The sequence below is a fragment of the Moschus berezovskii genome, chromosome X (assembly GCF_049115385.1).
Source record: "Moschus berezovskii isolate FMDL1 chromosome X, NW_MosBer_1.0, whole genome shotgun sequence".
NCBI classification, from domain to species: domain Eukaryota; kingdom Metazoa; phylum Chordata; class Mammalia; order Artiodactyla; family Moschidae; genus Moschus; species Moschus berezovskii.
In genome coordinates this window covers 108,639,795-108,656,129 of record NC_142488.1, presented here as the reverse complement: position 1 = coordinate 108,656,129, position 16,335 = coordinate 108,639,795, and the positions used below count along the sequence as shown (strand labels likewise).

The 16,335-nt window shown below is 41.0% G+C and overlaps 1 long non-coding RNA gene and 1 pseudogene across 1 annotated transcript in view; both read left to right on the top strand.

Annotated features, from left to right (window-relative positions):
• Positions 1–13,695, top strand: part of LOC148773424 (uncharacterized) — a 102,348-nt gene extending 88,653 nt beyond the window's left edge. Inside the window, exon 4 of the long non-coding RNA XR_016036757.1 lies at positions 13,510–13,695. This is a non-coding gene — a long non-coding RNA (uncharacterized LOC148773424). The remainder of the gene's footprint in view (positions 1–13,509) is intronic.
• Positions 13,696–14,362: 667 nt separating this feature from the next.
• On the top strand, positions 14,363–15,558 carry LOC129535272 (BCL2/adenovirus E1B 19 kDa protein-interacting protein 3-like pseudogene; annotated as a pseudogene).
• The last annotated feature ends 777 nt before the right edge of the window (positions 15,559–16,335 follow it).

Here is a 16,335-nt window from a genome sequence, read left to right as displayed (position 1 = left end):
CAGGCCCCTCTGGATTTTTAACTCTTAGACTAGTCCACACTTAGACTAGCCTCCAGGAATTTGTCAGTTATAGTACAGGATTTTATTCCCTGGCAATAGTTCCCATGCTTATGGGTTCTTGCCCCAGTAAGATGTGATTCTCTGTATTTGCCTATTAGTCTCTAATTTGGGGGCAGCAGTTTGGCCTGTGACCTCATTTCTCTGATGGATCTAAAAGAGTTGTTGATTTTTCAGTTTGGTCAGCATTTTACTTAGAATGGAGTGATGCCTTCCAAGTTCCTTATGTGCCTGACTGGAAACTAGAAGTGTCTGATCCCATTTTAACATGGGATTATTTGTCTTGATTATTCAGTAGAAGACTTATCCATATATTATGGCTTTAAGTTCTAGTTTATTTTTGATTTTGTGGTTCTTTTAGCCTTGTAAATTGGTTTCTTTATTTTGGGATGGTCATTTATAATTCTTTTATGTTATGGCTTCATGTTTTGTGCCATGTTTAGAAAGACCTTTCCAAATTAAAAATATGAAACATAATCATCCACATTTTCTTCTTGTACACATATTATTTCATTTTTATTATTATTGTTTTTTAATAAATTTATTTATTATAATTGGAGGCTAATTACTTTACAATATTGTAGTGGTTTTGCCATACATTGACATGAATCCACCACGGGTGTACATGTGTTCCCCATCCTGAACCCTCCTCCCTCCTCCCTCCCCATCCCATCCCTCTGGATCATCCCAGTGCACCAGCCCTGAGCACCCTGTCTCATGCATCAAACCTGGACTGGCGATCTGTTTGACATATGATAATCTACATGTTTCAATGCTATTCTCCGAAATCATCCCACCCTCACCCTTTCCCAGAGTCCAAAAAGCTGTTCTATATATCTGTATCTCTTTTGCTGTCTCGCATACAGGGTTATCGTTACCATCTTTCTAAATTCCATATGTATGCGTTTGTATACTGTATTGGTGTTTTCCTTTCTGGCTTACTTCACTCTGTATAATAGGCTCCAGTTTCATCCACCTCATTAGAACTGCTTCAAATGTATTCTTTTTAATGGCTGAGTAATATTCCATTGTGTATATGTACCAAAGCTTTCTTATCCATTCAACTGCAGATGGACATCTAGGTTGCATCCATGTCCTGGCTATTATAAACAGTGCTGCGATGAACATTGGGGTACACATGTCTCTTTCAATTCTGGTTTCCTCAGTGTGTATGCCCAGCAGTGGGATATCTCCAACTGATATCTCCAATTTTCTTGAAGAGATCTCTAGTCTTCCCCATTCTATTGTTTTCCTCCATTTCTTTGCATTGTTCACTTAGGAAGGCTTTCTTATCTCTCCTTGGTATTCTCTAGAACTCTGCATTCATTCATTTGGGTATATCTTTCCCTTTTTTGCTTGCCTTTTGCTTCTCTTCTTTTCTTAGCTATTTGTAAAGCCTCCTCAGACAACCAGTTTGCCGTCCTCATTTCTTTTTCTTTGGGATGGTTTTGGTCATTGCCTCCTGTACAGTGTTATGAACCTCTGTCCATAGTTGTTCAGGCACTCTGTCTACCAGATCTAATCCCTTGAAACTATTTGTCACCTCTAAGTTATGACCAACCTTGATAGTATATTAAAAAGCAGAGACATTACTTTGCCGACCAAGGTCCGTCTAGTCAAGGCAATGGTTTTTCCCGTGGTCATGTATGGATGTGAGAGTTGGACTGTGAAGAAAGCTGATCGCCGAAGAATCGATGCTTTTGAACTGTGGTGTTGGAGAAGACTCTTGAGAGTCCCTTATACTGCAAGGAGATCCAACCAGTCCATTCTAAAGGAGATCAATCCTGGATGTTCATTGGAGGGACTGATGCTAAAGCTGAAACTCCAATACTTTGGCCACCTCATGAGACGAGTTGACTCACTGGAAAAGACTCTGATGCTGGGAAAGGTTGGGGGCGGGAGGAGAAGGGGACGACGGAGAATGAGATGGCTGGATGGCATCACCGACTCTGTGGACATGAGTTTGAGTGTACTCCGGGAGTTGGTGATGGACAGGGAGGCCTGGCGTGCTGTGATTCATGGGGTCGCGGAGAGTCGGACACGACTGAGCGACTGAACTGAACTGAACTGAACTGACTGTATGATCTTAAGGGATTTGATTTAAGTCATACCTGAATGGCCAGCCTAGTGGTTTTCCCTGCTTTCTTCAAGCCTGAATTTTGCTATATAGTGCTGATGATCTGAGCCACAGTCAGCTCCAGGTCTTATTTTTTCCTGACTGATAGACCTTCCCCATCTTATAGGCTTGGCTATAGGCTGCAAAGACTATAATCAATCTGATTTCAGTATTGACCATCTCGTGATGTCTGTGTGTAGAATCATCTCTTATGTTGTTGGAAGAGAGTGTTTGCTATGACCATCCTTTGTTTGTTCCTTTAATAGAGTATATTGATGTACTCAAAAGTTTTTGTATTTTCAATGGCATGTCATGTTATTCTTCAAATAGCAGTCAGTGACTTCCATTGTGAAATCTAATGGAACTTTTACTTCTTATGGCACTTATTTTGTATTGTAGTCATCTGTGGAAATGGGAGAAGGGACTGTGTTTTTTCCCTCTCAACTTCTTTTTTTTTTTTTTAAATCAAATAATCCAATTTTATTTATTTTTTTTTCAAGTTGAACAGACTGAATTTCTTTAAACAAACTTACTTATACTCCAGAGTCCTTTAAAAACTTAATAGCATTTATACATTGAAGGTATTTGATTTTCTTGTAACTAGCACTTCAAATGCAACAAGCATTTGAAGCAACAAGCATTTGACCCAACAAGTAAAACTTCCTACAGTTCATAACTTTAATAAATAAAATAAATTAAATGTACAGTGAATAAGTTCTCTGAAATATTTCAATATTTCTGCAGGTTTAGTAACATCGTAAAATACATTTCAATTAAAATTCACAAATCTAAAAACCTGTTAGGCATTTTTAGGCGTTTTAAGTTGGAAATGAAGACCAATGTTACATCGTAATATGCCAATTACAAATAGTACTTCAAATAGCAAATACTACAGTTTGTCCCAAACTTTAAAAACTATTCATGAACTCAACACTGAACTATTGATGGCTATGAGAATTGTTTCCTAGCCTTTTTGAAAATTTCAACCCATTTACGTTTAAGGTAATTATTGATAAGTACGATCCCGTAGCCATTTTCTTTATTGCTTTGGGTTCAAGTTTATACACTTTTTCTGTGTTTCCTATCTATAGAAGATCCTTTAGCATTTGTTGGAGAGCTGGTTTGGTGATGCTGAATTCCCTCAGCTTTTGCTTGTCTGTAAAGCTTTTGATTTCTCCTTCATATTTGAATGAGATCCTTGCTGGGTATAGTAATCTGGGCTGTAGGGTATTTTCTTTCATCACGTTAAGTATGTCTTGCCACTCCCTTCTGGCCTGAAGAGTTTCTGTTGAAAGATCAGCTGTTATCCTTATGGGAATCCCCTTATGTGTTATTTGTTGCTTTTCCCTTGCTGCTTTTAATATTTGTTCTTTGTGTTTGATCTTTGTTAATTTGATTAATATGTGTCTTGGAGTATTTCGCCTTGGGTTTATCCTGTTGGGGACTCTCTGGGTTTCTTGGACTTGGGTGATTATTTCTTTCTCCATTTTAGGGAAGTTTTCAACTATTATCTCCTCAAATATTCTCTCATGGTCTTTCTTTTTGTCTTCTTCTTCTGGGACTCCTATGATTCGAATGTTGGAGCGTTTAACATTGTCCCAGAGGTCTCTAATATTGTCCTCATTTCTTTTAATTCATTTTTCTTTTTTCCTCTCTCTTTCATTTATTTCTACAATTCTATCTTCTAGTTCGCTTATCCTGTCTTCTGCCTCTGTTATTCTACTGTTTGTTCCCTCCAGAGTGTTTCTGATCTCGTCTATTGCATTATTCATTGTATATTGACTCTTTTTTATTTCTTCTAAGTCCTTATTAAATCTTTCTTCCATCTTCTCAATCCTTTTCTCCAGGTTATTGATCTGTAACTCCATTTTGCTTTCAAGATTTTGAATCATTTTCACCATCAAAATTTGAAATTCTTTATCAGGTAAATTCCCTATATCTTCTTCTTTTGTTTGTGTTGGTGGGCAATTATCTTGTTCCTTTACTTGCTGGATATTTCTCTGCCTCTTCATCTTGCTTATATTGCTTTGCTTGGGGTGGCCTTTCCCTCTTCTTGCAGTTTGTGGAGTTCTCTTTATTATGTAGTTTCTTCGCTGTGTGTGGGGTTGGACGGGTGATTTGTCCGGGTTCCCTGGTTAGGGAAGCATGTGTCGGTGTTCTGGTGGGTGCAGCTGGATTTCTTCTCTCTCCTTTAGAAGACAATGGGCTGCTTTTCTGGGAGCCTGATGTCCTCTGCCAGTATTCAGAAGTTGTTTTGTGGACTTTACTCCGCGTTCAAATGTTCTTTTGATGAATTTGTGGGGGAGAAAGTGGTCTTGCCATCTTATCCCTCCGCCATCTTGTTCCTTCCTCCCCAGAACACTGGATTCTTATATTCCACTTGGTCGTGGAGTATCTCTTCCCAGCTGCTCCAGCAAGGCGCAGCCACTGTACCTTACCTTGGACGAGGGGTATCTCCTCAAGGCCACCCCTCCTGCTTTGAATGTGGATCAGCTCCTCTCGGCCCTCCGGTGCCCAAGCAGCCACTGCCTCCTGGACGTGGTACAGCTCCTCTCAGCCACCGCCCTAACCCTGGGCACGGGGTAGCTCATCTCAGCCACGATTCTGCACGTGGTCGGTTGCGCCGGAGCCGGGCGTCCCCCGCGTCTGCGCCGCCGGAGCCGGGCGTCCCCCGTGTCTGCGCCGCCGGAGCCGGGCGTCCCCCGCGTCTGCGCCGCCGGAGCCGGGCGTCTCCCCCCCTCAACTTCTAGCACTAAGCATAGTCTGGCCCCTCAGTACATTTTTTTAATTGATGAAAAACAAAGATCAAACAATTATTAAGAAACATCTGATCTTACTTTGCCCATTCTGACATCACCTATTATTTTGACTTTGTTTTGGTCACCCCAAAATGAAGTTGAAAGACTGAGTTTCTTTTTTTTAACAGGGCACAAGCACATGAAATAGAAAGTTGCTTACCATGAGACACAGGTATATGGTTTATCCACCACTCAAGTTACTTGTTACATCAGTTAGTTGACCTAAAAATTTCAAGCATTGAAAACAATGTCAACAATCTGAGATCAAAATGCACCACTGACCTCTTAGAGGCAGGATAAATTTATATACAGCCCATCTTGAAGGAATCTCATAAAACTGATAAGAAACAGGTCCACTAGGGCTCAGTGTTCAGAGATGCACCTTCCCATACATTTAAGAAGAATAAATTTTAAACTATTGGCTTGGCCAAAAAGTTAGTTCATTTAGGATTGTTCCATCTGATGTTATGAAAGAATCCATGCAATTTATTTTGCCAGCCCAATAGTTGATAATATACATTAGCATGGACAAAAAAAAATCATAGGTCATGCTTTGGATTTTGATATGCTCTTTAATCTTCTATTAATTTAATGGTTTTCTGATCATCTAAGACTCCATTTTTGTAACTCTTTATTTTAAATAGCATTTGATTACAAACTTCTCTTACTCTACACAGCCTTACTCTACTGTGCAGTGTTGAGAAATGTGCTTGCTTATCTTAGGTTTTTAAAATTTGAATTGAAATTATTTCTATCCATATCCAGGTGTTATTAAACTGAATCTCATACTAATTTATTGTAGCTAATATAAAGTATCTCTTAGGCTTTTAGATACCTTGTATAGTGTATACATTACAGCTGAAGTTTAAAAAAAATGTGTTCCATTTAGTTTTGGTGTGTTATGGGTATTTCTTTCCTAATTCTAATCATGTTCTCAGTCTTACTCAGTTTATTGAATTGATTTCCCTGTTACTGTTAAAATAAAAGCTTATACTCTTGGGCTGTAAGATTATCTATCACTCTTGCTTTGTACCACTACATGTTATATTTTTTATTACAGTTGCTTCGGTGGTAGGATTCAAATTAGAAAGTTATATATAGGGACAAACGAGTACAATTTCTTTCCTTGTTTAAGTAACTAAAGCTGGAGTTGATCAGCCAAAGATCATTACAGACAGTTTTCCTACTAGCTTTTGTCAGATCTAGAGATATAGCTAATTAACACCCTCTCCCCCCGCACCCCCCCCCCAGGGCTAGACCTGTGAAAGCTGTATGAACTTTTAAAGAGAATTTTGAAAATAAATCTTGTCATTTGATTCTTAAAATAAGAGCCTAATGAACGGCAATTTTCAAAACAAGAAATGGGCAATCTAGGAAATTGTCATCCTTTTATTATTGGCAGTGGCCTAGTAAATTACCCCAAACTTTAGTGCTCAAAGCAATGCGGACACTTTAGACACTTATGTTGAAGTGGCAAAGGACCTCTCTGTGAACATTTAAACCATCAAAAGAGTGACCTGTAGTGATATTGGTTTCATTACTGGTCATTGTGATGTTCTGAACTTATTCCAAATATGGCCATTGCTCCTCCAATGCTGGCTAAAGGTTCTCCCATTTAGATTTGATTTGACAAGGGATTAAATGTGAAGAGATGAGGCAGGTGTGGTTGACAGAGATGGACTGATTACCTCATTTCTGGATTCCTGAAACATGCTTCTAATAGATTTCCATGCTTCTAGTTTTCCTCCTTAGTCAATTTTCACTACTACTACTCTCATTCTACCAGAATCTGCAACATGGCTTTTGTTTTCATCCTCTTCCTTTCCTGCTTAGAAACTTCACAGACTCCCTACTTTCTGTAAATTTGAGTCCCTAGTTCATAATCTGATATTCAAGGCCCTTCATTATCTTCCCTAACCACCCATTTCATGTACATGTTCTTGAGTGTCCACCATTGGGCCAGAACACCTAGGTCAGAACATTGCCAGAGCAGAGCAGAATTTTAACTGGGAAGTACCAAAACCATGACCTGGGATTCAACTGTGTACCCAGTTCCAAGACATACTTATAGGCAAAGACTATTTGAAATCTCTGTATGGAAGACTGAAGAGAGATAGAATGAGGTGGAAGGTGTGTGTCAAACTGGGAAGGGAAGTTCAGAAAATAGTAACTGAACTGAAACTTTGCTATTAATTATTGGCAACACATTTTATGTAGTGCGTGCTGTGTGCACAGTTGTGTCTGATTCTTTGTGACCCATGGACTGTAGCCCACCATGCTCCTCTGTTCATGGGATATCCCAGACAAAAATATTAGAATGGGTTGCCATTTCCTCCTCCAGTGGATCTTCCTGACCCAGAGATTGAACCCACGTCACCTGCATCTCCTGCATTGGTAGGTGGATTCTTGGCCACTGAGCTACCTGGGAAGCCAATGATAGTAATTATTGGCAACACATTTTATGTAGCACCTAGTACCTATTGGTAGGAATAGGTAGAGCATGTTTTTTTTTTCTTTTTAAATTAATTGTTATTGGAGAATAGTTGCTTTACAGTGTTGTGTTAGTTTCTGTGCTGTGCTAAGTCACTTCAGTCGTGACTGACTCTTTGTGAACCCATGGGCTGTAGCACACCATGCTCCTCTGCCCATGGGATTCTTTCTTCATGCAAGAATACGGGAGTGGGTTGCCATGCCCTCCTCCAGGGGATCTTCCCAACCCAGGGATTGAACCCGCATTTCTTAAGTCTCCTGTATTGGCAGGCGGCCTCTGTACAGCAAAATGAATCAATCATACATATTCATATATCCCCTCCCTTTTGGCCCTCCTTCCTATTTAGGTCACCACAGTGCATTAAGTAGTAGGTAGAGCATGTTAAAGGAACCGCATTGAGCGAGTCACTACTCCTTGTCATCCCTTGTCTGCACCGCCCCCCGCCCCATGCCCTGTGCTGCAGAGTGTGCAGGATATTGCTCCTTGGGCTGTACCTCTACTCAGGTCCAGATACTTCAACTGACCTTAGTAGTGACAGGAAGAGTATCAGAGTTTTGGATAGGAACAATTGTGGTTTGGTGGATATAGGCAGCTACTTGGCAGGCATTTCCAAAATGAGTGTGGAGGGAGAGGTCTAGCTGGAGATGAACTGGGAAGTTACCCACATGTGCTTGTAATCCAGGAAATGGGTGATATCCTCCATGGAGAATGTGTGGGATAAAAGGAGAAAAGAACTCTGGGGAATACCAACACTTAAGGGCTGGATAGAGACTGAGAGAAAAAGAGGCCAGCAAGAGCAATAGGAGAAGTGGCCAATAACAGTGGCGTGGTGACTGGACTGAGAATGTGTTTCAGTAAGGAGAGAGGCGTCCACAGATCCATCTGTTACAGAGAAACCAAGATAGATGTGGCTGGAATTGTGTCTACCAGATATGGCTATACAGAGGTCAGTGGCAGCCTCGGAGAAGGTGTTTGGGTAGAGTGATGATATCAGTGCATGTGGTGAGCAAGTTGACAGAGGAAATCTGGATTATTCGTTTCAGGTATTTTCCAGAGAAGGAAGAGAAAGAGAAAAGGAAGTGGCTAGAAGCCTGTGCGAGGCAAAGGAAGGATCTTTAAAGGAAAGGCCTAAGAGGGGGATGGATCCAAGGAGTGAGAGAATTGAAGGTAAAAAAAAAGCCCATGGTAGGTGGGCTGGAGGAGATGGGAGGGATGGAAATTTGAGCACAGGGTGGGTGGGGAGGCTGGGGGACCTGGAGGAGTGGGCAATAGCCCTTCCTCTGGGCAAAAGAAAGAGTGGGTTACAGTTACAGGAAAGTATGCACAGTGAAAGGAAATCGAGACTGGGCACATCTCCTATCAGCCACCTCTCCCTCACCAGTTCAGATCCTCTGGGCCTGATTGTCTCAGCTCCTGCTGCTGCTGCTGCTGCTGCTAAGTCACTTCAGTCGTGTCTGACTCTCTGTGACCCCATAGACGGAAGCCCACCAGGCTCCCCCGTCCCTGGGATTCTCCAGGCAAGAACACTGGAGTGGGTTGCCATTTCCTTCTCCAATGTGTGAAAGTGAAAGTGAAGTCGGTCAGTCGTGTCCGACTCTTAGCGACCCCACGGACTGCAGCCTACCAGGCTCCTCCATCCATGGGATTTTCCAGGCAAGAGTACTGGAGTGGCTTGCCATTGCCTTCTCCGGATTGTCTCAGGGGCCTTGGCTATTGCTTTGTTTCAGCCCATTCTCTCAATGGGCTCAGACACACTGACAAGGTGCAACCGCGCAGCTTCTTAGCTCTGGGCCCTGGCACTTTTCCTGCAGACACCGAGGCTTGAGACAGGGCGGGACTGCCTGGGGCACCCATGCATGGTGTAGCCTGGAAGAGCCTGGAAATATTGAGGAGTTAATGCAGCCCAGGGATGCAAACTTTTGACAAAGAAAACCTTTATATTGACTCTCTCATTCCTTTGTGCTAAGTTGCTTTAGTTGTGTCCGACTCTTGAGACCCCATCCACTGTAGCCCACCAGGCTCCTCTGTCCATGGGATTCTCCAGGCAAGAATACTGGAGTGGGTTGCCATGCCCTCCTCCAGGGATCTTCCTGACCTGGGGATTGAACCCACATCTCTTATGTCTTCTGCATTGGCGGAAAAATTCTTTACCACTAGCACCACCTGGGAAGCTTCCCTGGGAGTGTGCTCTAATAACTTTCGAGGCTGAATCTTATGGCTTCTGTCTGTCAGAATGGCTGAATTTCAGCACTTTCTTATGATTCAACCAATTAGCACATAAACCATTGTTCTGCCTTTTGGGGACCTCAGTTAAGAAACACTTAATGGTCTTATCAAAGTAGGAGGTATAGTCACCTACTGAACAGGAGCTCTCATTTTGTTTTTTTAAAGGTCATGTTTAAGCATTTTTATATTCTATTTTTTGGCCATGCCATGTGGCATGCAGGATATTAGTTCCCTGACCTGGGATTGAACCCATGCCCCATGTAGTGGAATCATGGTGTTTTAACCACTGGACCATCAGGGAAGTCCCATAAGCACTTATTAATAGCTCTTATCTATTCAGCAATTCATGAGTATCAGGCAGTATGTTAATTGTTTTACATACATAATCTTATTAAGATATAAAGTAGGTATTATTTTTCCCATTTTGCTAATGAGGAAACTGAGACAAAAAGAATTTAAATAACTTGTTCATGACCATACAGCTAGTAAATGGTGGATCCAGATATCAAACCCAAGTCTGTCTGGATTCTAAGCCTGCAATCTCTTTACAGCATTATGTTGTCTCGCCTAATATAAATGTGATAGAGTTACAGGAAGACTGTTAAAAGGGATAGACTAGAAGTTGTGAGGGCCCAGCTGGATTTAAAATTATGAGTTCATAGTGGCTCAAATATATATAGTGGTACAGGGTTTCCCTTGTAGCTCAGATGGTAAAAATCTGCCTGCAACACAGGAGACCCAGATTCAATCCCTGGGTCGGGAAGATCCCCTGGAGAAGAAAATGGCAACTCACTCCAGTAGTCTTGCCTGGAGAATTCCATAGACAGAGGAGCCTGGCGGGCTACAGTCCATGGGATCACAAAGAGTTGACATGACTGAGCAGCTAACACAGACAGACAGTGTTCTCCAGCTGTGTTCAGCCATTTGGCCATAGGATCAGAGAAAGCTGGTAATTAAATTTATTCAGAAATGGTGTATGGTTTTGATACTGAACAATGTACAGTAGAAAGAAAAGGGAGCAAGGGGATTGAGGATATAAGAGAGTGCAGTGACTGACCATGGCATCCAGACTGGGTAAGTGAAAAGTGAGGCTCAGTAGAGGCAAACTAATAGGGAGGCAATGGAGGGGTTGTGATCTTAAAGATCATATTTATTGGGGAACAACGAGTTGGAAAGTCTGCAGGATAAGAGTTGTGGGGAGAGTGGCAAATAGGTTTGAAGGTATTAAAGGTGGAGTGAAAATCACTGGGAATGAGAAAGTCAAGGCACTGCGAGGCCATGGCAGTGTATTGATCATCCTTATGGTCAAGTCTGACCTTGCTGCCTGTTTTGTCAATAAAGTTTTATTGGAACATAGCCATGTCTATTTGTTTGCATATTGTTGATGGCTGCTTTCAAGCTACAACAATAGAGGCAGGTAGTTGCAAAAAAGCCAGTATATCCTACAAAGCCTACAATATTTACTGTATGGTACTTAAAAATGTTCGGTGACTGAAAATGCAATGCGGGAGTAAGGTGAATGGTGACATAGCTCTCCCTAACCCTCACCTTCACCCCGCATGTAAGCTGTGGAAGAGAATACAGCCTTGAGATAGCTTTATGGGACATGGTGCTGTAGGTGGGGAACTACCTTTCAGTTAGCAACAGGAGATGGAGTGAATGTTCAGGGAAAAAGTGGACACATAGAAGTGGACTTTGTTTACCGTGGAATTAGAGTTCCAGACTGTGCAGTGGAAATGTTGGGAGAGAGAGGAGGAGTTAAGAAATTGGATAGAAAAGGGAGGAAGAGAGGATTGGCATTGAGATAACTGTTGGATTGTTGATGTCTAGCCAGAGCTTGCAATTTGGGTGGTGCCCAAGGATCACAGGCCTAAAAAGGGAAGGAGGAATTTACCCAAGGTTCTCATTTGGGTCAGGCTGAGCTACTTCCAGATCACCTCTAGTTTAGCTAGGAGTTCCAAATTCCAAAGGCAAGTTGCCCATGGCATGGTGGCTTCCAGGACAGCCCTAGGCCTCTCTAATTTCCTTGTTTTGGCAGTCTGAGAGAAATGTCATCTGGTAATTTTTGAATATAGAATAAAATCCTGTTTTTCCCCTAATGGAATAGTCATGGATTTTGCTTTCTGTGAGTGGAATTAGAAAGATTATAAATTTACCTTTTGGTCACCTAGTCAGAGAATGTGCATGCTGATAACTTTTGTTTTAAAGTAGAAATTATTTTTAAAATATATCTTAAATTTTAAAAATGTATATCTATATATACAGAAGGCATTCCTAGGTCAGAATCATCTCCTTTCTCTTTTCTATCTTGAATAGTGTTCAGAACTATAAGTTCCATCAAGGTAGGGACCATATTTGGCTTTTTCATTGTTGTGTCCTTACAGCCTAGGAATAGTAAAAGCTCAATAAATTTTTGTTAGGTAAACAAGAAATGGTTTTTCCCTTAATGGAATATGACTTAGGTGTTAATGCTGAAAATATTGGAAAATACCATTTATGATTTTCCATGAAACCCAGTGCTTGCTCAAACTGCACAGAAAAAGCCTATAGATTCTACCAGATTTTTAAGAAGTACCACAGGAGACCATTTTTAAAGAAATAATTGCTTTAGGAAAAATTCTGATTAATAAATAATAAAATAATACTATTAATATTGTTAATAAATTAAAGAACAATAAACATATTATTATATATATTTAATAATATTTATAATAAAATATTTAATAACTATTTAATATGATAAATAGTATATATTTATAACATATCACATATATTTTATATATATATACACCATAATCTGGTTCATAATAGGAACTCAAGAATCGTTAGTTATGATGATAATGTTTGGTATCAAGTAAAAAGGACTCTTGTTTTACCAATTTAGTACCCAGTTCAATAGCCAAGTGAAGGATTTTGCTTCATTTTAACTTCGCCTTGGCCATTTTGGCACTTTGAGCATATCATGGAAGAGGATTTACAATTTGTTGGCGGAGGTGGTCTGTATTTTTTAATCCTTTTCCCCTCTGAGTTTCTAAGTGAAGTGAAGTGAAAGTCGTTCAGTCCGACTCTTTGCGATCCCATGGACTATACAGTCCCTGGAATTCTCTAGTGGGTAGCCTTTCCCTTCTCCAGGGGATCTTCCCAACCCAGGGATTGAACCCAGGTCGGCTGAGTCACCAGGGAAGCCCAAGACTACTGGAGTGGGTAGCCTATCCCTTCTCCAGCGGATCTTCCAGACCCAGGAAGGGAACCAGGGTCTCCTGCATTGCAGGCAGATTCTTTACCAACTGAGCTATCAGGGAAGCCCCTCTTGAGTTTCTAGGTCAATTCTAAAAATCGTGGCCTTTTCTTGGTGTACTTCAAAACAGTACCATAAGGTGGAGCTCTTCCCTTACTCTAGAATCACGAATGTCTTGACTAAGACTTGACTATATAGAGAGTAATGAAAGCAGCTTAAAATTATGGTCTTGGTACACTAAAAGTAGTCCTGTATTTTAAAAGAATAACATTATAAAAAGTTCAAACTTTAACTATCTCACAATAGACAAGTACTTGCTTCTAGAAAAATCAAAACATCTATTTGAAGATTTTAGATTCGAATCAGAGACATAAAAAATTCTAAAATATTAGGCAATCTAAAATGAAATGCATAATATAAAGCACTTTACATAGTGAATACCTAATGTATGTGTGTCTGTTACACATCTCAATCTCCTAAAGAGTGTTAAAAGGTCTCAAATTGATGTCTGAACTTGCTTGCTCTTGGGAGGACTGGGTAAATCCAGGTCAGTTGTCTGAAGTCATTTGCTTTCATATTGCAGGTGTCTATCCCAGGTGTCTAGTATGGCTGTAGGCCTTCAGTGCTGATGAAGATGATGGATCCACCTATATACCTTGTGACCAGCACATGGTGAGAGATCGAATGCCAAATATTCTCACCCTGTTTATGACAAAAGTTCTGGATCCTCATTCAGTGTCAAGCAAACCAAATGTAATCACAGGGAATATCAGAGGCTGGTACAACTTGGATGGATGGGGTTCCTCAGGGCTTAATCAGGAAATTCTTAGTTGAGTCAGAAGAGGGTATCAACTGGGTAGTGGGATCGTGAATAGTGCAGGAGATGCAAGAGACCTGGGTTCAATCCCTGGGTTGAGGAGATCCCATGGAGGAGGTAATGGTAACCCACTCCAGTATTTTTGCTTAGGAAGTCCCATGGACTGAGGAGCCTGGCATGGGGTCGCAAAGAGTCAGGCACAACTGAGGACACACACAGTAGGTTTGTCATAGCTTGCCTTCCAAGGAGCAGGCGTCTTTTAGTTTTATGATGGCAGTCACCATCCACAGTGATTTTGGAGTCCAGGGAAATAAAGTCTGTCCCTGCTTCCACTTTTTCCCCTTCTATTTGTCATGAAGTGATGGGACTAGATGTTGTGATCTTGGATTTTTTAATGTTGAGTTTCAACCAGCATTGTCACTCTCCTCTTTCACCCTCATCAAGAAGCTCTTTAGTTCCATATATATATATATATATATATATATATTTCTGATATGAATTGAAAATCTTTTATAACCAATCTCAATTGGCTGATATTTTAGAAAGATTCTTGGTGTTGATGCCCGAGAATCGGAGACGGTCCTTGCTGCAGGGTCGCAGCTCTTCTAGCCACCTGATTATGTCGTCTCACTTAGTAGAACAGCTGCCATCCCCTTACAACAACAAAAATAACTGTGAGGAAGGTGAACAGTCTTCGCCACCGCCTGCTGGCCTCAACAGTTCCTGAGTGGAGCTGCCCATGAACAGCAGCAATGGCAATGAGAAGAATGGGGAGCTAGAGCTTATACTCTCCTCGTCCTCCATCCACAATGGGGACATGGAGAAGATTCTTTTGGATACCCAGAATGAATCCAGACACAGCAGTTCAAGAGGCAGTTCTCACTGTGACAGCCCTTCCCCACAAGAAGATGGGCAGATCATGCTTGATGTGGATGCACACCAGCAAGGACCATAGCTCTCAGTCAGAAGAAGAAGTTGCAGAAGGAGAGAAAGAGGTGGATGCTCTGAAGAAAAGTGTAGACTGGGTGTCCGATTGGTCCAATAGACCTGAAAATATTCCACCCAAGGAGTTCCAGTTCAGGCACCCTAAATGTCCTGTTTCCTTAAGCATGAGGAAAAGTGAAGCCATGAGGAAAGGGAGGATCTTCTCTGCAGAGTTTCTTAAGATATTCATTCCATCTCTCTTCCTCTCCCATGTTTTGTCTTTGGGGCTAGGCATCTACATTGCAAAATGACTGAGCACGCCTTCTGCCAGCACTTACTGAGGGAGGAGAAGAGCCCCCGGGCCAGCGTGTGACTTGTGAAGTGGTGTCTTGTCACAGTTTATTTGAACTTGAGACCACTGTAAGCATGTCCCAATCTCCACCCTCTTTTTACATATCCAAGTTCCAGTAACTCTCAAATTCAGTATTTTATTCCAACTCTGTTGAGGCATTTTATTAACCTCATTCCCTTTTAGGCCTGTAAAACACTTCAGAATTTGCTATTAAGAGTTTACTGGCATTTAGAAATTTGCAAGGGCTTCTTTTCCGCAAATGCCACCAGCAGATTTAACTTTGTCAAGAATGCCATTGTCTCCCCTCAGTACCACTAGACCTGCACCATTCATAGTATAAATCTTACTCTTGCAAGATAACTCCCACCTGTCTCTTCAAATGAGACCAGGTTGCAAATGATATGAAAGCTACATGTCGTTTTGTTTTTCAAGACAAAGGGAAGCTTGAATTTATAGTTATGAAAAAAGAAAACAAAAACAAATAAAACATACAAAATACAACTCAAGGAAAAAAATATCCTGGGCAATAAAAAGTTATTTTAAACCAAAAAAAGAAAAAGAAAAATTCTTTACAATGAATGTATAGTATTTTCGTAATCAAAGTAACCCAGTCTCATTCTGGAAGAATGAACAAACAAAATAAACAAACGTGAAAACTAGATGAGATCCAAAGCTCTGGTCTTGGAGGGGAGCCCATAGTATCACCAAAACTAAAATATGGGCTAAATATGGGTGTTAACATTGTGGTATGTTAAGCCAAGAATCCAGGTTCTATGTGATGAGAACAAATATAAGTTGATTTGACAACAATGCATATAGTGGTGGTGGGTGATTCTGAATAAGTGCTTAGAGAGAAAGGAATCCACACCTTCAGGATGAGCAAGGCCAAGCCTTCCCAAGGTTATCTGGGTGCCTGACAAGTTCTGTGGTGTGCGTGAGGTGGGAGACAAGCTCCATGACTTGGGTCCTGGTCCATTGCCCCTGAATTGTGGTTAGGAGGCCAGTAGAGTTAGCCTTCTGTATGTGAGGTTTCTTCATCCTAACTGTGTATTAAAAATGTTTTGGGGAAAAATAATTCCAGAAATTTCCAAAAAGCAAAATTTGAATTTACCAGGCACTGGCAACTATTTACATAGCATTGACATTGTATTATATATTATACTTAATCTAGAGATGATTTAAAGCATACAGGAGAATGTGCATAGGTTATATGCAAATACTGAGCCATTTTATATAAAGGACTTGAGCATCCTTTTGATGGGGATGGGGTTGTCCTGGATCCAATCCCCACACAAGCTGAGGGATATCTGTACTCA